This window comes from Sciurus carolinensis, chromosome 17 (assembly GCF_902686445.1).
Source record: "Sciurus carolinensis chromosome 17, mSciCar1.2, whole genome shotgun sequence".
In the NCBI taxonomy this organism is placed as follows: domain Eukaryota; kingdom Metazoa; phylum Chordata; class Mammalia; order Rodentia; family Sciuridae; genus Sciurus; species Sciurus carolinensis.
In genome coordinates, this window is record NC_062229.1 from 9,646,794 (window position 1) to 9,670,353 (window position 23,560).

General features: G+C 38.3%; 2 pseudogenes; one reads left to right on the forward strand and one right to left on the reverse strand.

Annotated features, from left to right (window-relative positions):
• The first annotated feature begins 6,907 nt into the window (after positions 1 to 6,907).
• Positions 6,908 to 7,935, forward strand: LOC124967992 (putative gustatory receptor clone PTE01; annotated as a pseudogene).
• Positions 7,936 to 14,223: 6,288 nt separating this feature from the next.
• On the reverse strand, positions 14,224 to 20,020 carry LOC124969599 (olfactory receptor 18-like; annotated as a pseudogene).
• Positions 20,021 to 23,560: the final 3,540 nt, after the last annotated feature.

Genomic DNA, 23,560 nt, shown 5'->3' on the forward strand with positions numbered 1-23,560 from the left:
CACCAAGCATACCGTAGCGTTCGGGTAGAGCATCAGGAGAATCCCTAGATGTAAAGAAACCCTGTACCTGCTTTTGGAGAACAATACAAGGGTTAAAGTCATTACTACTAATAGCATTATCCTCAGGTATATCAAAGCACAAGGTTCCAGGGAGGGAGAAAGTGGAAAAATTATATAGATGAGTATCTGGATCAAAAGACGTGGTGGGTAATCCTGTAGCCATCTTGGTGGTGAACAATGGAGGAAGTAAAGAGGAAGTATTAGTTAACGGTAAAGGATATAGCCAGGCTTTAACTATCGCCCATAATTCTCGTGTCTTCACCAGTGTCAACATCATCATTAGCAGGGCGCTTATCAGCACGATGTTCTTCATCGTTACTTTGATGCACCAGTCTGGTCAACCTTTCAGGTATCCAAATTGGTGTTTGCTGATCCTGTGGGAAGACACAAACAGACCCTCGGACCCACCGAAGAACTGGATCTGGACCTTTCCATGTACCTGTGAGAATATCTTTCCACTTTACCCACATTTGAGTACTTGTGGGATTAGCATGTCTCTCTGCAGCCGTGCTTCCATTTTTGTCCACATTTAAAAAATTTAAAATAAAGAGTACTAAATTTAGTTTGTCTTTAGGTGCTCTAAAGTCAGCACCTATTCCCCCTTTTTGTTTTATTAAACAATTTTTTAATGTTAAATGAGTGCGTTCCACTATTCCTTGTCCTTGAGGATTATAAGGAATTCCTGTGATGAGCTGTATACCAAAATTTTTTGTGAATAGAAGAAAACTTTTGGATGTGTAAGCTGGCCCATTATCAGTTTTGATGATTTTTGGAATGCCCCAGGCTGCAAATGTTTGTAAACAATGTTGTATAACATCTTTAACCTTTTCACCAGTGTGAGCTGAGGCCATAATTACTCCTGAAGCAGTGTCTACTGAAACATGTACATACTTTACAGTACCGAATTCAGGAACATGAGTTACATCCATTTGCCAAATATGATTAGGTAACAGTCCTCTGGGATTTACTCCAACAGACTGTACTGGCAATAGGGTGGCACAATGTTGACATGTTTTAACAATTTGTCTAGCAACATCATTGGAAATATTAAACTTTCTTCTAAGAGTAGTAGAATTAACATGAAATTGTGAATGAAACATCTTAGCTTGTTCAAATAGTGTAAAAGCAAAGATGGTTTTTGTGGCTTTATCAGCCTTAGCATTTGCTTTGGCAAGTGGTCCTAGTAGGCCAGAATGAGCTCTAATATGTCCTACATAAAAAGGGTATTTGCGGTCTAAAATTAGGGCACGCAAGGTTCGAAAATAAGGAGCAACTGTGGATCCATCGGGAATATAAGGCACAGTTTCTAAACAAGGTATTGATTGTACTATATAATAACTGTCAGATAACAGATTAAAAGGTTGATCCTTCATGATATTAAAAGCTAAGACTACTGCAGCAAGCTCTACTACTTGGGCAGATGAGGAAGGGAGAATGATGGTTTCAGTTTTATCTCCAACTATTACTGCTCCCACTCCATTTTTAGATCCATCAGTAAATATTGTTTGACAATGATGCAAAGGCTGCATCCTTGTAATTTTTGGAAATATAATTGGAGTATTTTTACAAAACTGTATCCATGGATGTTTAGGATAATGATTATCAAATGTTGCTGTGGTTGAGCAATATAAAACAGCCCAATCATCATCATGCTGAATCAACCACTGCATTTGTAGTTTAGTATAGGGAATAATAATAACCTTAGGGTGACTTCCAAATATGGTAATACAGGCCTCTAACCCTTTATATATCAACTGAGCTATTGCCTTAGGAAATGTTTGTAACTGTTTTGTGGGCGATGCTGGGAGATTGATACTCTGTAAAGGTCCTCCTTGCCATATAATTCCATATGGGCTATGTTGTTCTGGGATAATAATCAACATTAGAGGTTGGGATGGATCACATCTTTCTGTATAATCTGATTGCAATCTCTGTTCTACCAACGTGAGAACCTTTTGTGCTTCTGAAGTAAGGACTCTCGGAGAATGGAGATTAGGGTCTCCTTTAAGTATATTAAATAGAGGTTTCAGCTCTCCTGTGGTAATCTTTAAATATGGCCTAATCCAATTTATATCTCCAAGGAGTTTTTGAAAATCATTTAGATTTTTAAGCTTATCGGTTCTAATGGTTAATTTTAAAGGCTTTACCATAGTAGCTGTAAGCTTAGTACCTAGATATTCTTGAGTTTCTCCCATTTGTAGCTTTTCTGGAGAAATGTTTAAGCCATATTGTTGTAAAGTGGAAATTAGAAATTGTAAAGCCTTTTCCAAGAATTGTCTGTTTTTGTGGCAGATAAGGATATCATCCATATAATGATAAATCAACAAATCTGGAAAATTGTCTCTTGTAGGTTTTAAGGCTTTATCTACATATATTTGGCATAACATGGGACTATTAGTCATGCCTTGAGGCAACACAGTCCACTCAAATCTTTGGTCAGGCTGTGCATGATTGAGAGAAGGTAAGGTAAAAGCAAACCGCCAACAATCCCTTCTATGTAATGGGATTGAGAAAAAACAATCTTTCAAATCTAAAATGACAGTGGGCCAATTTTTAGGTAAAGCTGTAACTAAAGGCAATCCCCGTTGTATAGGACCCATAGGGAACATCTGTGCATTAATGGCTCTTAAATCATGTAATAGTCTCCACTTTCCAGTCTTTTTCTTAATGACAAAGATAGGAGTATTCCAGGGAGAAGTGGAAGGCTATAAATGTCCTGCCTGTACTTGTTCTTGTACTAATTTATGAGCCGCTTCTAACTTTACTGCAGTAAGGGGCCACTGTTGAATCCATTGTGGCTCATCATTTTTCCAAACTATTGGAATTGGTGTAATAACAGTGGCCCCTACATAAAACCCAGCCCTCTGAAATCATTTTTTGGAGGAGGTAAGGGCAAGGGTTGTAGTGATCCCTGTTGTTCTCGACCTAACCCTTGATTTTCTGTATAGTGCATCTTTTTCATCATATGTGTCACAGGTTTAGAATTAATATTTGTTGTCAATTTAGCATTCATTTGAGTTAAGACATCTCTCCCCCATAAGAAATAGGTATTTTACAGATATATGTTTGAAAAATTCCTGAATGGCCCTCATTATCCCTCCAGGACAGCGAAGCAGCACTCTGGTTAGGTGATTGAACCACGCCCAAACCTTGTAAATTTTGATTAGCTGTAACTACAGGCCAACCTTTGGGCCAAACTGCTTCACTTATTATACTTTTATCAGCTCCTGTGTCCAGTAATCCTATAAAAGGTTTATGTCCCACTATTAACTGCATTATAGGCCTATCTTGGAGGTCCATAGTAAAATTAGCCCAGGGTCCTCCTGTAGACCCAAATCCGTTAGTTCCCCTTATTGTCTTCTTACTAGGCCACAAGGAATGCTGACTAGGTAAAATTAACATTTGTGCTATCCTATCTCCTGGAGAAATGACTGTAATTCCTTTGGGTGAAGAAACCATAGCCCTAACTTGTCCTTGAAAATCAGGATCAATTACTCCTGGGTGGACTATAAGACCTCTTAAGGTAGAAGAACTTCTGCCTAGAAGCAATCCTACTGAATTTGCCGGAATATTTCCTTCCCAATCTGTGTCTACCATTTGTACACCCATATCAGGGGTTAATACGAGTCTGGAGGTGGCACAGATGTCCAATCCTGCACTTCCTGAGGTGGCTCTTCTTTCGTGAGCTTCATTCCCTTCTCGGTTGGAGGATACCACTGTCGTGGCACTTGTTGAATCACCCCGTATATTTATTGTGGGCCCCGGGGCGGGCCCCTCACCCCGTTTTTTTGTAACTTGGGGTTAGTTGGTAAAAGATTCCCTTCATTGTCCCTAACAGAATAACATTCACTAAGCCAATGATTTCCTCTTTTACACCGAGGACATAACTTGGGCCCCTTTCCTTGGCCATTGTTCCTGGAAGGGCAACATGCTCTCAAGTGTCCCATTTGTCCACATGTGAAGCAGGAACCAAGAGGTCCTCCTTTTTTACTTCCCTCCTCTTTGTGCTAATGCTGTGGCAAGAACAGAGGTTTGTCTATCGAGTGCAGCAATAAATGCAGCACTATTTCCAGAGGCCTCATTAATATCTTTGCAGACTCTTAAATAAGTAGTCAAGTCTTTATTTCTCCATGGCCTGATGGCATCTTTGCACCATTTATTGGCTTGTTCATAGGCTAACTGTTTTATTAATGGCATTGCTTGATCAGCATCTCCAAAAATCCTAGAAGCTGTTTGAATTAATCTATCAACAAAGTCTGCATAGGGCTCATTACTTCCTTGGGTAACTTTTGACAACTGTCCTTGTAAATCTCCTGACCCTTGTAGGGTTTTCCATGCTTTAATAGCAGCCACAGCAATTTGAGCATACACTGCAGGATGATAATTAATCTGTGCCTGGACTCCCTCATAAGGCCCTGTTCCCATCAACATGTCTCTGTCTACCTGTGGATTCCCTGAAGCTGCATTGCAGCCTTGCAGTGTCCATTGAAATTTCCTGCCAAGCTGTTTTCCACATAAGATACTCTCCCCCTGACAAGGTTGCTCTAGCTAGATTAGTCCAATCCAAATGTAGCATATTTAAGGACATCATGGTCTCTACCAGTGAGACTGTAAAAGCCGATTGAGGCCCATAAGTGCTTACTGCTTCTTTTAGCTGTTTAACCATTTTAAAATCTAACAGCTGATGAAACCTTTGATTTTGAGCATCCTCAAATACTGGATATGTAGCATTTTGTAAGGAGGCCCACCCTCTATGTCTGCTATGGTTTTCCTTTTCCTTAAACTCCATAGGTGGTGCACTGGGAGTAATAGGTGTACTAAGCCATTTAGACGCTAGATGGCGCTCAGGTTGCACGCTTAACTTTCCCATAGCTTCTTCAAGCTCCTCCCCAGTAAGTTCTTCTTCAGAACTTTCTCTTTCCATATAATTTTCTCTTTCTGAATTCTGAGAACATGATCGTTCCTCTTTAATTTCTTCTAAGATCTGACTTCCTTCTTCTAAAGGCCCCTTTAAATCCCTAAAAGGGTTTTTTGATTTACCTTGCTGCATCAAACAAGATTTAACAAGCGACCATATTGCCAGTGTTCCCATTGGCAAAGGCTCGCGTCTCTCCGCGTCGCGCAAATCCTCTCCTAGCTGTTCCCACTGAGGAAGATTTAATAATCCCTCGTCTAAAAACCACGGAGAGACTTTCTCTACAGTATCTAGAAACTTTAAGGCCGTGTTTGCCTTCAATGGTGTTCCGTGATTTTTTTAAAAGTTCTCTAAGAGGCCGCTGCATTCTAATCTTAGACAGATCCGTTCCCATGATTAAATTTTACAGTACTATGAGGTAGTTTACTAGTTTAAACACACAAACAAAAGACAAGCGCGCGCACGCACACACGCTCACTCATGCACGCACACACAGTTTGGTACCACTATATAAATCTGTATCTGGCCACTTCACTCGTCCCTCCTACGGGGATCCTTTTGTGATGAATTGTCGCAGCTCCGCGAACCTCGAGACGTCTCACCTTTTGAACTCTCAGACTAATTTTTCTTGATTTGAGAACTTATGTGAACTTACCCTTATATTTTTTCTCGTTCCCGGTCTTGATTCGGCACCATTTATCGCGTTCCCCTGCCCGCAGAGAAACACGAAACCGGATCGGGGCAAGTTCTTTATTTTCTGCTAGCAGTTACTTCTGGCTGGCCGGCGGCCGGCGGCTCTTGCAAGCGCCTTACATTACATACAACAACCAATCAGCTTATAGATCACGAGGAGAAAGCATGGACAGTAATGGAGCACAATAGTGTGGATATAGCAATCATGCAGTGTCCACGAGGACCCATGACCAATCACATTAACTTCCTCAAATAACGCCACTTGTTGGCAGAGAGAATTAGTCTGCTGGAGGTACCTGGTTTTGTTCTCAGCACTTCCTTGGCACCCTGCCAGGCGCCATCTTGGCCACGCCGAAGGGCTGGGGTCCGCGGCACCCCGACAAGCAAGGAATAGATTGTTTTAGTAGATATTCAAGGAAAGATGTATAGAGTTGACAGAAATAATCACATATCAGATAAGAAAATTCAAAAGCCCAATTTGATATTTCATTGCCCATGAATTATCAACAGGGCAATGTGCCCTAAGGCTGATGATATTGGTCATGTGCATTTATCTTAAATATATTAATCAACATTAAAGTCCTAAACAAGTAATGATACTAGTTATATGTTAAATTAGTGTTGAAATACAAACCAAATTTGAGCAAAGTCTTCATTCACCTGGGAGGGATAACAAAACACACAAGAAGCAGAAAAACTCAGGGAAAATAAGTAGAACATGATGTTTTCTGATATACATTATCAACTGTAGTGTACCAAAATCAGTGAAAAAAGAAAGAAAAGGGTGGAGGGCAGGAATTCCATGAAAATGGAAGAGGTATCAATGGGAAAGAGGAAGAACATTAAGAAAGGAGGAATGGTGGACGGATCCCAACCAAGTTCTCTAAGTGCACATGTGAAGGGATCACAGATGACCTCAGTTTTATGTTCATGCACAAGACACTGGTTAAAAAAAAACCTACAAAAAATTAGAAGAAAGATCATTAGAGTCAAGAAAAGGAACAAGGAGAGGAAGGAGGGGAGGGAATGGCTGAATCAGAGCAAATGATATACCATGTTTTTATAATCATGTCAAAAACAACCCTAATACTTTGTATAACTAAATCAATCTAATAAAAAATGCAGTCCTAACTTAGGCATGGTGTTTAAACATTCTAGGCTAATGTAATTTGTACCATTGTTTTCCCACTTGCATGTATTTATCAGTTTCTTTTTTCCAACACATTTCTCTTTTTCAAAAGGTGCCCAAGTGAAATTGAACTGAAAAATCTAACACTTGCCACAGAATTCCAACTCATGAGCCTCTCAGAGGACCCAGACCTGCAGCCCATCCTCCTTGGACTGTTTCTGTTCATGTACCTGGTCACAGTGCTGGGGAACCTGCTCATCATTCTGGCTGTCAGCTCTGACTCCCACCTCCACACCCCCATGTACTTTTTCCTCTCCAACCTGTCCTTGGCTGACATTGGTTTCATCTCCACCACTGTCCCAAAGATGCTGGTGAACATCCGAACTCACAGCAGAGCCATCTCCTATGTGGGCTGTCTGGCACAGATGTCTTTTATTCTCATTTTTGGATGTATGGATGACATGCTCCTGACTGTCATGGCCTATGACCGGTATGTGGCCATCTGTCACCCACTGCAATACTCCATCATCATGAACCCTCGCCTTTGTGTCTTCTTAGTTTTGATGTCTCTATTGTTTAGCCTTTTGGAATCCCAGATCCACAATTTGATTGCCTTATACTTTACCTACTTCAAAGACATGGAAATCTTAATTTCTTCTGTCAACCTTCTCAGGTCCTTAGTCTAGTCTGTTTTGATACCTTTACGAAAAATACAGTCATGTATATTGTTGGTGCCATTTATGGTTTTCTTCCAGTCTTAGGGATCTTTTCCTCTTATTATAAAATTGTTTGTTCCATTCTGAGAATCCCATCCTCAGGTGGGAAGTACAAAGCCTTCTCCACCTGTGGGTCTCACTTGTCAGTTGTTTGCTTATTTTATGGGACAGCCATTGGAGTGTACCTTGCTTCAGCTGTATCACATTCTCCTAGAAAGACCACTGTGTTCTCAGTGATGTACACTGTGGTCACCCCCATGCTGAACCACTTCATCTACAGCCTGAGGAACAAGGACATCAAAACTTCCCTGAAAAAGCTATGGAGCAGATCAACCTAGTCTCATTATCTCTTCCATTCTTTTTATAGTTTGGGTTGGTATAACCAACCATATACACCTACCTTCTTGTTTATGTTACTCTAGGAGATTCATGGCTATCATTTCACTCCATGTTTCATATCTAGATATTGCCTCCTTTGGCTTGTGTTTAACTGAATTTCATGAGTATTCAGAATCATTTTTGTTGCCATACACATCAAGACTAAATCCATATACACAGGCAGCCCTTGGAATTTTTAACAACACTGGCCTCAGGTGAAATGTTATACTCTGTCTCTTTTGACTGGGGTTTGGGTGTAGGGGTGGTACTAGGATTAAACTCAGGGACTTTTAACAAATTGCAGTTATAAAGACATACACTGGTAAGGAGAATGGTAAAAAAGAAAGAAGCCAAGTCTTGTTCAGGCCCAGAGATTACACTCTAGTCATAGCATTTTCTAGCTTTACATGATGCTGGGAATATGCATGTTCTCCATTCTAGTCTTCTGGATAACTAAGGATTGTGGTCATGCCCTAAACCTCAGGCAGTACCTAAGGACTGAACACAAGCATCTTTTATCTGTATTACAATAAACAAGATGTAAGAATGTTGGTAAATTTGTAGAGGGGTAAGGAGGGTACAGGGAGTATATAGTATTTTTAACGGACCAATCAATCAGGCTTCGGTCTGTGGCTTCTAGGTCTGAGGAAATTTAACATAATCCAATTGATTATTTTTTTCATCCACATGCTAATTTGTGAAAAAATTACAAAAAAAGCATAATTGAAGCTTCTTTCTTCCACAGGTGATTCACTAATTGATGTTAGAGATGGATGGTGGGGATGATAAAAAAAAAATAAAATAAATAAAGACATACACTGAATTTTTAAATGATAACAAAAACTGGGGAAAGAATTTTGCACTGTCCAAACACAAAAATGTTACAGTTTTCCAACCTCTACAGTGGAAGAATTCTTGGAGTTCAAATAAAATATTGGAATTACATCCACCTTGAGATTATGATGATGATGATGTCTAGCACAGCAATATCTTTCCTTATAAATTCTTGCCATTTTCACAAGTGCTATAAGTAAATATCATTAAAAATGAAAACATTAAGCCTTCAGATAAGTACCAAGTTCTAGCACACACAGCTAATAAATTCAAGAACTGATCAAAAAATCAACTTTTCTGTTTGTGCAGCCCATTAGTTGAATCTACTAACATGAGAATGAAAGTTTAAATTATCAGTTAATAACAATGCACTGAAGACTATTGTAGTCAATACATTCTGCCACATCTTCTCAAGCACCCCATTGGTTAAGTGAGGTTTTTTCCCCATAGATTTACAGCTGAGGAAGTTGAACAGAATGTGTTTTCCACCAATTCAAAGTTACAGTATTTATATCAGGCTACCTTTAAACACCTGGAATGTTCACTTTCAAAACTGACATTTAAAGTTATAAGAGGAATATATATTGATATTTGCTTAGTCTTTGACAAAATTATCTGCTATCATTACATGGCCCTGGTGAAAGAGCACTGTGGCACTTCACTTGCTGCTGAAGAATCTGAGGGTTAGAGAGGATCCCTGAGAAAAGCTGGGTGGTGGAGCAAGATGGTGGCTAAGGTCCTCTAGCCATGGACTCTCCACAGACACACCAATATGAACAGCTATTCACCTCCATAAGCACTAAGGGAGCCAGGTCATTGAATGTAGCACCCTTACTGGGCATAGTAATGATTGTAGCTCTGAGGTACCAATGGTCTCAAGTTTCCAGCTATATCTGGGAGTTGAGGATCTTCCAATCCCAGATATTTCTATTATGTGTGTGTGTGTGTGTGTGTGTGTGTGTGTGTGCGCCCACGCGTGCGCATTTTCAATCCGGGTATCGGTTATCAAGTACTCAGAATTAAACTGAATTTCCTGAGGTATTTCTACAGCCTTTTTCCACCTTTAAATTCCTTTGTGTTTTCAGGTCCTGGACATTTTAATAAAGTGTTTCTGTTTTTTGGTTTTGATTTTGTTTCTTTTTTTATTTTAAATATTGTTTTTGTTCTCATTAGTTGTACATGACAGTAGAATGCAGTTACACATTTTTATAGATCACACATAAATGGAGTGTAATCTCTCAATTTTCAGATTATACATATTGCAGGATCACATTGGTCAAGTAGTCATACATGTACCTGAGGTGATAATGTCTGTTTCACCCCACTATCATTCCTTCGCCCATAGTCCTTCCCCTCCCTTCACTCCCCTTTACCTAATATAAAGTAACACTATTCTTCCCTAGTCCCCATCCCCCACTTATGTGAATTAGCTTCCACATATCAGAGAGACATTTGGCCTTTGGTTTTTTGGGTTTGGCTTAATTTACTTAGCATGATATTCTCTAACTCCATCCATTTACCAGCAAATGCCAGAATTTTGTTCTTCTTTAAAGCTGAGTAATAGTCTATTGTGCATGTGTATAAAGAAAATATGGTGTGTGTGTGTGTGTGTGTGTGTGTGTGTGTGCACGTGGGTGTGCACATGTGTGTGTCTTTTGAAGGGCAATTAGGATGATTCCATAGTTTAGCTAGATTGAGTTGAGCTACTATAAACACTGATGTGACTGTGATGCTGTACTATAAACCTGTCTCCTATCCCTGGCTCCGGAAAACCACTGATCTGTTTGTCACTAAAGATTAGGTGGATTTGTTTAGACTTTTTAATAAACGGAATTAGGTAGTATACTTTGGTGTCTGATTACTTTTTTTTTTTTTAATTTTAAGTAGGTCCAAATCTTCATCATGTTGGCTTAGGATCATAATTCCTTAACAAGACTCCAAAAGCACAAGAAATCAAAGCAAGAACCAATAAATGGGATGGAATCAAACTAAAAAGCTTTTTCTCAGCAAAGGATACAATCAATAATGTGAAAAGAGAGCCTACAGAGTGGGAGAAAATGTTTTCCACACACACTTCAGGTAGAACACTTATCTTCAATGTTTATAAAGAATTTACAAAACTTTACACCAAAAATACAAAGAACCCAAGCAATAAATGAGCCAAGAAACTGGACAGACACTTTACAGAAGGAGACATACAGGAGATTAATAAACATATAAAAAAGTGTTCAAAATCTCTAGTAATTAGAGAAATGCAAATTTAGAAAACTATGATTTCATCTTACTCCAATTAGAATGGCTATTATCAAGAGCACAAGCAATAATAATTGTTGGATGTGGGGGAAAAGGTACACTTTTACATTGCTGGTGGAGTTGAAAATTGGTGCAGCCACTCTGTAAAGCAATGTGGAGAATTCTCAGAAAACTTGGAATGGACCCACCTTTTGACCCAGTTATCCCACTCCTCAGTTTATACCCAAAGGACTTAAAATCAGCATACTACAGTAATGCAGCCACATCAATGTTTATAGCAGCTCAATTCACAATATCCAGATTGTGGAATCAACCTAGATGCCCTTCAACAGATGAATGGATAAAGAAACTGTGGAATATATACACAATGGAATATTATTCAACTATAAAGAAGAATAACATTATGGCATTTGCAGATAAATGGATGGAATTGGGGAACATCATGCTAAGTGAATTAAGCCAATCCCCCCAAAACAGAGGCTGAATGTTTTTCCTGATAAGTGATGATGTATAATTGGAGTGGGGGTGGGGGGTGAGAGAAGATTGGAGGAATTTTACATAGAGGGAAATGAGAGGGAGGAGAGGGGTATGAAAAATTGTGGAATGAGACATCTTTACCTTATGTACATATATGATTACATGAATGGTATGAATCTACATTATGCTCAACCATAGAAAGGGAAAGATGTATCCCATTTGTGTGCAATAAATCAAAATGCAGTATGTTTCTTTTTTCTTGATGCACAAGATAGTTTTTAAGTAAAGAGTGATCTGTTGCAATGTTCCCTCAATAGACCTAAGTGACTGAAAGATCTCCATGCTATGGAAGTGAGATTAGTTTGTCCTTAACTGTTGTGAATTGCACTTTAACACATACCTACTCAAGTTGCATATGAAGGGAAGGTGCTCTTGACCTGCATGTGGACAGGTGAAAGAATATGCAAAGGAGGCCAGATGGCAGGTATTGAGAGGTGATGAGGCAGAAGAATCGATTGGCTGAGACATTTAGAATGATTTTGTCATAGGTAAAATTGTTATGCACATGAAGTCATTTCATAGAGGGTGGCAGGGATAGCACATGTGCATCACAGTCAAAGAAAAAGTTTACATGCCCGGCATGTGAAAACTGAAGGTGATCATATTTGTACAAGTAAAATGTGGCATGTGATTTGTTCTTATCCCAATTCCCCTGTAATTATGGACACCTGAAGAAAAATTAAAGCCAGAATTTCTTGCACTCTCTATTAGATATTTCCAGCTTATAAAAAGTATCTCTTTATTATTGTATACATTCATTTTTATAGAACTGACTAAAATCTACATTTTATTCTATAACTCTTAATCTTGGGGGGAAATAATTACATTCTTCACAATAATAAAAATAAATAAGCTTCACATTTCTTTCTCTAGAGTTTATGGAGTGCACTATAGAATTTCAAACAATCTAGGGAGGAATTGAAATCTGGATGCATCTCTACAAAATATATTCAATATTTTTAATTAGGTAGTTGTGTGATGGCTAATTTCATGTAAAAAATTGATGGGCCATTGGTGCTCAGAAGTTTGGCCAAACATCATTCTGGGTATATGTGTGTCTGTAAGTGTTTTATTATTTTAGTTGCATTTATCATTTGAGTTGGTAGACTGAGTAAAGCAGATTGTCCTCCCTGCCCCCTTATTAGTCTGTTATCAGTTGCTATAACAAAATACCTGAAGCAGTGTGACATGTAGAAAAGAGGTTTATTTAGCTCACAGTTTTGAAGGGTGAAAGTCTAACCAGCATGGCACTGGCTTTAGTGAGCACCTCAGGACAAATGGGATTAAAATTCTGGAAATACCTGTGAGGGAGAAAACCCAAGACAAGGCAGGAATCCAGAGAGTGAGGAGGGGACAGTCTTCTTTTATAGCAAAACTGGAATCTGATCCCACTTACAAAATCTCCCAGAGAATATCCTGAACAACAGCATATATTTAAAACAAGCTTTATTTCTTGAGCACATTTTGAAATATTACAATTGTTGACAAATCTCGACATATTTCCCCCCCCATGCTACAATCACTCAGTGTTGACCCAAGAAACAGAAGCGAATTGAGGTATTATCATGGAGTGAATTGAATATAGACAAAGGCAAAAGTGGAACACTGTGTCACAGAGACAGTTACCAAAGGGAGCCACTAAAACACTGTGGGAAGGGGGTCATGAAATGTACCAAATTTTCAAGGCAGTGAAATTTCATGAACCTCAGGGGAGGCCTGTCATGACCCTCAGTGGAGGCCTGTCATGACAAAACCAGATGAGAGACATAGTGGACATTTTAAGGTTTCTCACTCAGCATCAAAAGATAGCTCAGGGATCAGATGGAAGCAGAAACACAATAACTTATAAAGCAGCAAAATGGCAAGGTGTGTGGTGTTTAAGGAAAATGCATTTAAAATTATATTTGGTGGTGGGTTTGCCTGCTATTACAATAGACTCATTGCTAAAGTACTGCTTTGATTTTGCTCTCTTTAGGATCCAGCAGCTAAATATTCTCTGAAGTTTTTTTTTTTTTGTGTGTGTGTGTTTGTTGTATTTAGTTGTACATGACAGTAGAAAGCATTTATACATTTTGATAAATCATACATAATTGGAATGTAATTCCTCCTTTTTCTGATTGTACATGTTGCAGGATCACATTGGTCATGCAGTCATACATGTACATGAGGTAATAAGAGCTGTTTCATCCTACTATCCTTCCTACCCCTACCCCTTCCCCTCCCTTTACTCCTCTCTACCTAATATTAACCTCATAGTTAGTTAGATCCATCTATGTCAGAACCTTTGGCGATGAGGTCCAGTTCTCAGTACTCTTAATTTCCCTAGTTGTTTCCAACAGAAGTCAAACTTGAGGACCAGTGATATGGACCCTAGATATCACATGCCTAGACTGACACCTTAGGTGCAGTTTTTTAACAGGAAATGGACATGGACTGTGAAAGTGAATGCATCATTTACGTATATAAAGAGAGTTTAGCATCTCACCTGGAGTCAGAGATCAGTGCTCAGAAACAACAGACGTTGTGCAGATATTGGATTCAGTTGTGATATTTCTGAAGAAAGAGGATTTCAGAATACTGACCAAATCCAGTGACAGACATATGAAACATTGAGTGCAATAAAAGCCATTAAGCTAGAAAAATAATGGGAGAAAGAGGGAAAGATCTGGAGGTTCGAGTGATTGGTATTGAGCCCACACACCAAAAGATTAGACTGTCCTGCTCTGCAGCCTCCACAGGGCACTTTTAATGTCCCTGTTCCTCAGGCTGTAGATGAAGGGGTTCAGCATGGGGGTGACCACAGTATACATCACTGAGGCCACCACATCCTTCCTGGGGGAAGAGGAAAAAGCTGAACCAAGGTACACAGCAATGGCTGTCCCTTAAAATAAGCAAACAACTGACAGGTGAGACCCACAGGTGGAGAAGGCTTTGTACTTCCCTCCTGAGAATGGGACTCTCAGAATGGAAGAAACAGTTTTATAGTAAGAGAAAAGAATTGCAAGGATAGGGAAAAGACCAAAGATGGCACCAATAAAATACATGACTATGTTACTATTAAAGGTTTTAGAACAGGTAAGATTAAGGAGTTGAGATGGTTCACAGAAAAAATTAGAAATTTCCATGTGCTTGAAATGAGTAGATTGTAGGACAATTAAATTGTGTAGCTGGGAGTCCAAAAAGCTAACTATAAAGGATACCCAAACTAAGAAGACACAGAGGCGAGTGTTCATGATGATTGAGTAATGCAGGGGGTGACAGATGGCCACAAACTGGTCATAGGCCATGATAGTCAGAAGCATGTTATCCATATTTCCAAAAATGGAAAAAACAGACATCTGTGTCAGGCAGCCCACATAGGAGATGACTCTGCTGTGAGTGTGGATGTCCACAATCATCTTGGGGACCGTGGTGGAGGTAAAGCAGATGTCAGCAAAGGACAGGTTGGAGAGGAAGAAGTACATGGGGGTGTGGAGGTGGGAGTCAGAGCTGACAGCCAGGATGATGAGCAGGTTCCCCAGGATGGTTACCAGGTACATGAACAGGAACAGCCCAAAGAGGATGGGCTGCAGTTGTGGATCCTCTGAAAGCCCCTTGAGATGGAAATCTGAGGCACGTGTCTGGTTCTGTGATTCTCTATCACTCGAACACCTTTTGAAAAGGAAAGAGGGTTGGAATAAAACAAGAAAGCACCCGATACTCTGCGTATGTATTATATTCAAGTATCAAGGCCTGTACACCATCAGCAATGTTTCTCAGTTGTGACAAACCACATCTTATTAGCCTCACTGCATTGTTGGTTTCTGGGTTATTTGCTTCCTTCTATCAAAGGCTACTTTAGAGACACTTGTCTGAAAAACATTATAAAGTCAAAAACTTTACATATAAGTCCGTAATTACACTAATATGTGGTAATAATTAATTTTAATAAATATTCAAGAAAAATGAGTAACAAGAAATATTCCCTCCTTGTTAAGGGAAAAAATAGTCATTTTCAATAAGGAAAATTAAGAAGCCCTCAAAAATGCCTCATACTATTCTAATACATTTGTACAAATTCCCTTCCATAGAGTATTTATAAAAACTCTCTTAGAACTTAAACTGCATTATCTGAACTCTAAATTAAAATTGGTGGTTCATCATCAGAAAACATTGTTATGTGCCAGCTATCTTTCATGGAATTTATCATTGTTTTTGTTATCTTCATGGATAGAAGTGGTCAATCAAACATTTTTAATTTTTTTTTATTTTTTTTGTTCTAATCAGTGGTACATGACAGTAGAATTCATTTATACAATTTGATAGATCATATATAAATAGAGTGTAATCTCTCATTTTTCTGATATTGCAGGATCACAATAATTGATAAAGTACATATATTTAATCTCATTTAATATTTTCAATATGCACATTGGGCAAACTATCACCTGCTATTCCATTATTGTGTATAATTTTTATGTATCACTCAAAAAATAAAAGGGACTATATGTGTGTGCATACATATGATATACTATATGTGTGCATAAAAATGTAAAAGAGAGAAGCCTATCATGCCAGCAGCCTCAGTGGTTGAAGCAGGAGGATCACAGGTTCAAAGCCAGTCTCAAAAACTTGTGAAATCCTATCTTGAAAGAAAAATAAAAAGTGCTGGGGATGTAGCTCAGTGGTTAAGTGACCCTAGGTTCAAACTCTAGTGAAGAAGAAGAAGAAGAAGAAGGAGGAGGAGGAGGAGGAGAAGGAGAAGGAGAAGGAGAAGGAAAAGGAGAAGGAGAAGGAGAAGAGAAGAAGAAGAAGAAGAAGAAGAAGAAGAAGAAGAAGAAGAAGAAGAAGAAGAAGAAGAAGAAGAAGAAGAAGGCGGCAGCAGAGGGGGTGGAGCTATAAAGAAGATTTGGATAAGGAGGCATGTATTCACAGACGTTTATAGAGACAGAGAGTGAGAAGAAGATATGACAACAGGTTACACATATTTACACTATCCTTGACCCTGATCAGCTTTGATGTTTTATAAATAGTATTTCACTAAATGCATATATTCTTATACTTCCTTAACCACAAACTTGGCACTTGTGCTTATTGCAACTATCAAAGTCTTAAAAATAATAACTGTGAAGAAATATTCTGAATTTTTAAATTTTATGCAGAATTATTGTATCAACCCCACACAAGCTCAGAAAATTGTCTGGTTTAAAGGACGGGTCTTTGCTATTTATTTCTTATTCTTTATTCCATAGTGGCCTACTAAGATTGCCCTCATTGTTTTTCTGATTATGAACTTTCTTATAGGTGCTTCAAAATTTTAGATCCAGGGAAATCTCCAAAGTCCGCGTTTTCATATGAAGCTTCCTAGGCCTAAATAATTGGTTTTCACATAAATCACTCCTGGTACATAGATTGATTTTCTACTTCACTACCTGAAGGCAACTCAGATTCAAATTATTTTGTGAACTCACACTAAGGATTAACTGAGAGAAAACTGCAGAATAGAAAAATAGACAATATGAACACAATGGGACTTTCCTCTGAAAATGAGAATCATAGATCTTCCCCTGAAGGCTGTTGTAAGAAAGTTCTTTTAAAATTCTTTTAAATTGCCTAGGCCTGGTTATGAGTCTAATTTATCCATATATACACAAATGGATATTTTAAAATATCTGGAAACCCTGATCTTGAGCCAAACCAATTGAATCAGAGTATCTGCATGTGATGTTCTTGGAAATTTCTTATAGCATAGTTGAAAAACACTGACCTGGAATATTTCCGGGCATTTAGAATACACTTCATTAATATTACTTATTATTGGTATAAAATATGCACTTCTTATATTAAATATGAAAATTTAGCCCAATTTGCTTCAGAACTAGCATTTTCTAAAATTTCAATTATTCCCAGAGAAATTCAAGTTCTTGGTAACTTTACATGATTCCATTCCATCCAAAGAAAGAAACTATCCTGAATTCATGGTATTGATTTTTTGGTCAATACTTCATGTCAATATTAATTTGTATATTTATAAACAATTTTCTTTAAAAAAAAACTTACCTAATAAGTACTTAAAGTTTGTCTAAGGAGTCTACAACACAACACCTATTTTCCTCTGAAATGTACTAGTTCACACGGACATGTGGTCTCTCTGTGAAGTACATACATTGACTTCAAATGCTGGGGCTGATGCACAGTAAGACCTGAGGGAGGAACATCATTTAATTTGCCATTATATTGTGACAATCTTTTGACAATACTTCTGACTCTCTCCATATCACACAAGTGAGAACTTCCGGATAACATGTGGGTTGAATATGGCTGCTTGGCTTCCAACAACTGATGCAACTTCAGTTTTGCAATTTATCATCTACTTTTTTTGTGCCAATAAAAATCCTGTCCTTATCAAGTCCATCCTCTTATTATTAAGATATACCATCAAAATATCCCTGCTGCCTATCTAGTAATAATCCTTCCAATATAACCCAATGAGACATTTCATTTTGTAGAGTTCATGATATCTTCTCTAGTAGAGGAGAAGGTGCCCTGGGAAGGGACTCAGAATTGAAGTTCTCATTCAGGCATCTCTGCCCTGCTGCCATATGCAGAGTGGGTGTAAATCTCCACCTCTCTGTGGTTACAGTGTTTAATGGAGATGGGGAGAATAGCACCTCCCTACAACAGGGATGACACAGACGGAAGCCTGGAACATAATAAATATTTGGTCATTTGGGGTTTTCTTTAAGCAATAAAAAATCCCATCATTATGTAAATATTGACTATTGGTGAACACATTTATCAAAGGGCACTGGATTTAAGAATGATGTGAAGTTGAAATATCTCAGCCCAAACAATAAGGGAAACCTGTGCTTTCTTTCTCCCTCCTTTCCTTTCTTTATACTCAAAACATATCTACTATGATCTTTTAAAAAATGGAAAATCAGAGATAATACTGAATTTAAATTGAAGACCCATGTGGCCATGACATGGGCTCAAACAAAGTGCTGCTGTGTCTTGTCTCTTTTTTGATCAGACATTCCTGAAACAGAAGAAGGTGCAGACAGCAAAGTATCAAATGTGTTGATGCCACACTCATTCAATTTCTGTGAACCAAAGAAGGGTCGAGTCAATGTTTAATGATTTTTTTTTGATGCCTCCTCTCTGTCAGGTAAAGCATAGGCTCTGCAGAATCAAAATGAAAGAGAGTTACTCATTCTTTTCAAATGCATGGCATATAAATTTATAGAGAGAAAAAAATGTCCCATCCACAAATAGAAAAGCAGTAACTTCAAGTCACAGGATACTTAGGTTGAATGGCATGAAGCTTAGCCTTCTCATTATTAGTAATGTCTAACCTTCATTCTGCCCTTCTTAACATGCTAAACCCACAGACAGCACTTTCTGTTTAATCCCTACTTGGGATAGCTGTCTCAACTAGAAATCAATTCATATGACAATGATTACTCTCAGAGGTACTAACAACTAGCCCTATATCAGAGAAGTACTAAGTAAAGTCAAGGAGATTCATAATTCAATCTTCAAACTCTGCACAGCTATGTTGATCATGTTCCAGTGAACAGAAAGTTGCAGAGGTTCAATGGTCTTACCCCAGGTGCATCTGAGGAGCATTTGAAACTCTTTCTAGTCTCCTGAGTAGGAGCAGAGTCAGGACCTAACTTCATGTCTCCTTTCGAGGTCCAGTGAGCCAAATACAAGCATGGAGGAGGTGTCAGGTTGCCACAGGAACACCCTGGAGTGGAGGGTTGGGGGACCTCTGTGCTAAATCATCAAGCACTTCCTCTGTCTGTGATCTGTTGCTATCCTTCCTACACTGGGTGCAGCTTGTGCCACCCACTGCTCTGCTTTGTCATCTACCAGAAAGGACCTAAGAGAAGAGCACAGTGTGCAAGGTTCTCTTCTTGGACTGACAGGGAACGAATGACTGGTTGAGTGGCCAGGAGGACAACCTGCGGAATTCACCTGGTATGATGCCCTCAATTAAAACATGGCCTCATTCTCTACTGCCTAAATACAGTAAAGGTTTTCTCTTTGGGTTTCTGTAAAACAATAATCATGTTGTCCCTTGTAAATACAGGAGGATAATGTACATGGGGTGAAACAAGCTGCACAGAACACACAGCTGTGTGTCCGACACGGAGGAAATCCACAGTAGTGACTCAGGATGTTATGGTTACTGCCATCCTCCTGTTCATGCTTATCATTACATTAAAAATCTTTTTGGGGTGCTTAGGAATCAGTTTGTGGAACCCATTTTGAGAGAGGAATCTATGGGAGGTAGAGCAAGTGTGAGTGGAAAGCAAAGTTTGAGTAGGATTTTTGGAACCCCAACCACACCCAGGAACATAAAATTCACAGTCCTGGTCAGGGCAATGGCATATAGATACACTCCCACGTGGCTACCGCAATGTCATGTCATATTTGTCCTTATGCTGAGGAAACAGTCCTTCCTGCATTCATCTTCTCCCTCTGTACTTACTGGGTTACACTGCTTCTCTGCTGGGACATGACTGAGAAGGACAGATGAGAAGACCCTCCCATGTCTTGCACCCAAAGAAAGCTCAAGCTTGGTCCTCAAGACTGATATGAATGCACTTTCAGATAAGAGTATCCTCATGCAGACAACCATGGAGAAGGACACACAGGCGTGGAGCCCACTGTAATGAGTCATCAACTGAAGGACTGAAGTTACAAGCTGACTTTTGCCTGCTAAATGACCTTGGAGACTCAATGCACAGAACTCATAATTACTCACATTGGTCCACATTATCCCAATCTCTAAGGATTTCCCAACACTGATGGTGGAAGATGATGAACAGAAAATGAATGTCCCCAAGTTTATTGAAGTTCCTCTACACTGTAGGACACTTGTGTGAACTTTCCTCTTTTTTCATGTTTTAAATCCCTTTTTATTTGAAATAATGCTTCAGAGGAAAAAGTTTTACTTAGCCATAGAGAAGAATAAAATCATGGCATTTGCTGGTAATGAGATGGACCATCTTGCTAAGTGAAATAAGCCAGAAAGTTAAGGGACAAATATTTTTTCTCATGTTCAGAAGCTAGACAAAAATGAGGAGGGAAATGGAGGGGGGAGTTTCATGAAAACAGTAGTGAGATGAGTGCAGTAGAGGAAGGAGACAGAGGGGGAAAAAGGAGGGAAGGGAAAAGGGAGGAAATGCTGAGTGAAATTGACCACCTTATGCTATGCACATATATGACTATACCACAGTGAATTTACCTTTATGTGCATTTATAAAGCACCAATTAAAAAACAGGAAGTAAACAGAAGGAAGACCACTAGAGCAGGGAAAGAAGAGGGAATGGGAAAAGGAAGTATTGGGGACTGAAAAGAAGCAAACTATATTGCATGCATCTACAATTGCATCAAGTCAGACCAAAATATCACATATAACTATATAACTACTAAAAGCATTTTTTTAAAAAAGCACATTTCAGTCATGAGCATACATTTCAGTGACATATTTACTTTCATGTTATTTTGAAATCATCACTATCATTTATCTCTAAAGTTTTTTCTTATTCCCCTACTGAAAATGTGTGTCTATTTTTAAAACTCTTCAATCCCCTGTCCCACAACTCTGGAGACCACCATGCTCTTATGAAACATGTTGAGAAATCAAACTACAAAAATAACATGACCATGGAGGCAGGATTTGCTGGTCAAGATCTTCATATTTGCTGCATATTTCAACTGATATCTCAAATGAGTGTCACAGGGACTCTCTTATAGTTCAGTGGGTCTCTGTTTGCCAGGCTGCAGATGAAGGGATTCAGCATAGGGGTGATCACTGTGCACACCAGTGAGGTCACCATAGTACTTCTGGGAAAACAGGTTATAGCTTAACCAAGGTCACTACAAGGTAACTAAAATAAAAAACTGAGATGTGTGACCCATTATACATCCAACCCAATAATGGGATTATTAGAATGAAGGCAAAATGATCCCTGAAATGGAAGCCAAAAAAATAACAAACGTGGTGTAAACAAAAATTATGACTGTGTTATTGCAGAAGATGTTGGGCCAGTTGAGATAGAAGACTTCAGAAGAAATTAGAAATTTTCACGTCCTTGAAACAGATGCACTGTAAGTCAATAAAATTGCACATCTGAGAGTACTAAAGGATAGCCAAAAAATTAAGAATCCACAGATGTGAGAGCTCATGATTACTGGATAATTCAGGGGGGTGAGAGGAGAGCACAAATCAGTCTTGGTTCATCACAATCAGAGCATATAAACCACACCTCTAAAAATGATATTTCAAAAATCTGCATCTGTATCAGGCAGCCCAGGTAGAAAATGACTGTACTGTGAATTTTCAGGATCAAAATTATCATCTGGGAACATGATAGAGATGAAATGGATGTCAGTCAAGGACAGGTTGGAGAGGAAGAAATGCATGGGACGCGAAGGTGGGAGTCTAAGGTGATGTTCAGGTTGATGAGCAGGCTCCAAGTATTGTGACCAGTCACAAGGACAAGAACAAGGAGTGTGGGTCAGGATTGTCTGAGAAACACATGAGAAGGGATTCTGATGCATATATTAAATATTATGGTTTTTATTTCTTGGATACCTTTTTAAAAAATAGAAAAAAGAAATAAGTTGGCAGTTAGCTCTCTGTGTGTATTTTAAACTTATGTATTCACAAGAATTCATGTACCTTCTGCAATAATTCTCAGTCACAACAAAGCCAACCTTATTAAAACTCTTCCATTATTGGTTTCTCTGTCATTCTCTTCCTTCTACACATACCTATTCTATACTCAACTGAGCAATGGTAGAAGAACACAAATATTAGAGATAGCAAGTCTGTCATTACAGTAAAATACAGGATACCTTTTAGTTATATTTATTAGTGCATATTAATCATACAAAATTTTGTGTTCACTCTGATATTTACATACATGTGTATTATATATATATTACATATACATATATATACATACATATTTATAATGTGTATAAAGTATAATGTGTATAGGTTTCTCCATTGAAGAAAAAAATCACTCTTATAAAAGGAAATTAAGGGCATCTAGGTTGGTTCCACATCTAGCTATTGTGAACTGAGGTGCTATAAACATTGATGTGGCTGTGTTACTGTAGTATGCTGATTTTAAGTCCTTTGGGTATAAACTGAGGCATATTATTCAGCCATAAAGAAGAATAATATTATGGCATTTGCAAATAAGTGGATGGAAATGGAGAATATCATGTTAAGTGAAATAAGCCAATCCCAAAAAACCAAAGGCCAAATGTTTTGCCTAATAAGTGGATGATATATAATGGGGGTAGGGGGGTGGGGAGGGAGAGAAGAATAGGGGAACTTTAGATTATGTACAAGGAAATGAGAGAGAGGGGGGTATAAAAATGGTGGAATGAGACGGACATCAGTACCCTATGTACATGTATGATTACATGAATGGTGTGAATCTACATCGTGTACAACCATAGAAATGAAATGATGTATCCCATTTGTGTACAATGAATCAAAATGCAATCTGTAAAACATTAAGAGATAAATTTACAAAGAAGGAAATTAAGAAGCAAATATAGGTGTTGGGGTGGTAGCACAGTAGTAGAGTGCTTGCCTCATGTGTAAGGTACTATGTTTGATTGTCAGGATCGCATATAAAAATAAATAAATAAAAATAAAGGTCCATCAACAACTAAAAATATGTATATTTTTAAAAAAGAAGCAAATATAACATTTTATTATGAGATAATGGTACACATTCTCTTGACTTAGAATACTTATCAAACCCTCTACAAGAGGCAAATGTGTTATCTGAACACTAAAGTTGACAATTTGTTATTAAAAAATGTGATGTTCCAATTACCATGCAGAGGTTTCAACAATATTAGGCATTCTAACTTCCTTCTTGGTGGATATATATGCTCACTCAATTTTTACTTGTTTTTTTAAAACTTTTAATTTGTTCTAATTAGTTGTACAAAGCAGTAGAATGCATTTACAAATTTTGATAGATCACACATAAATGGACTGTAATTTCTCATTTTTCTGATTATAC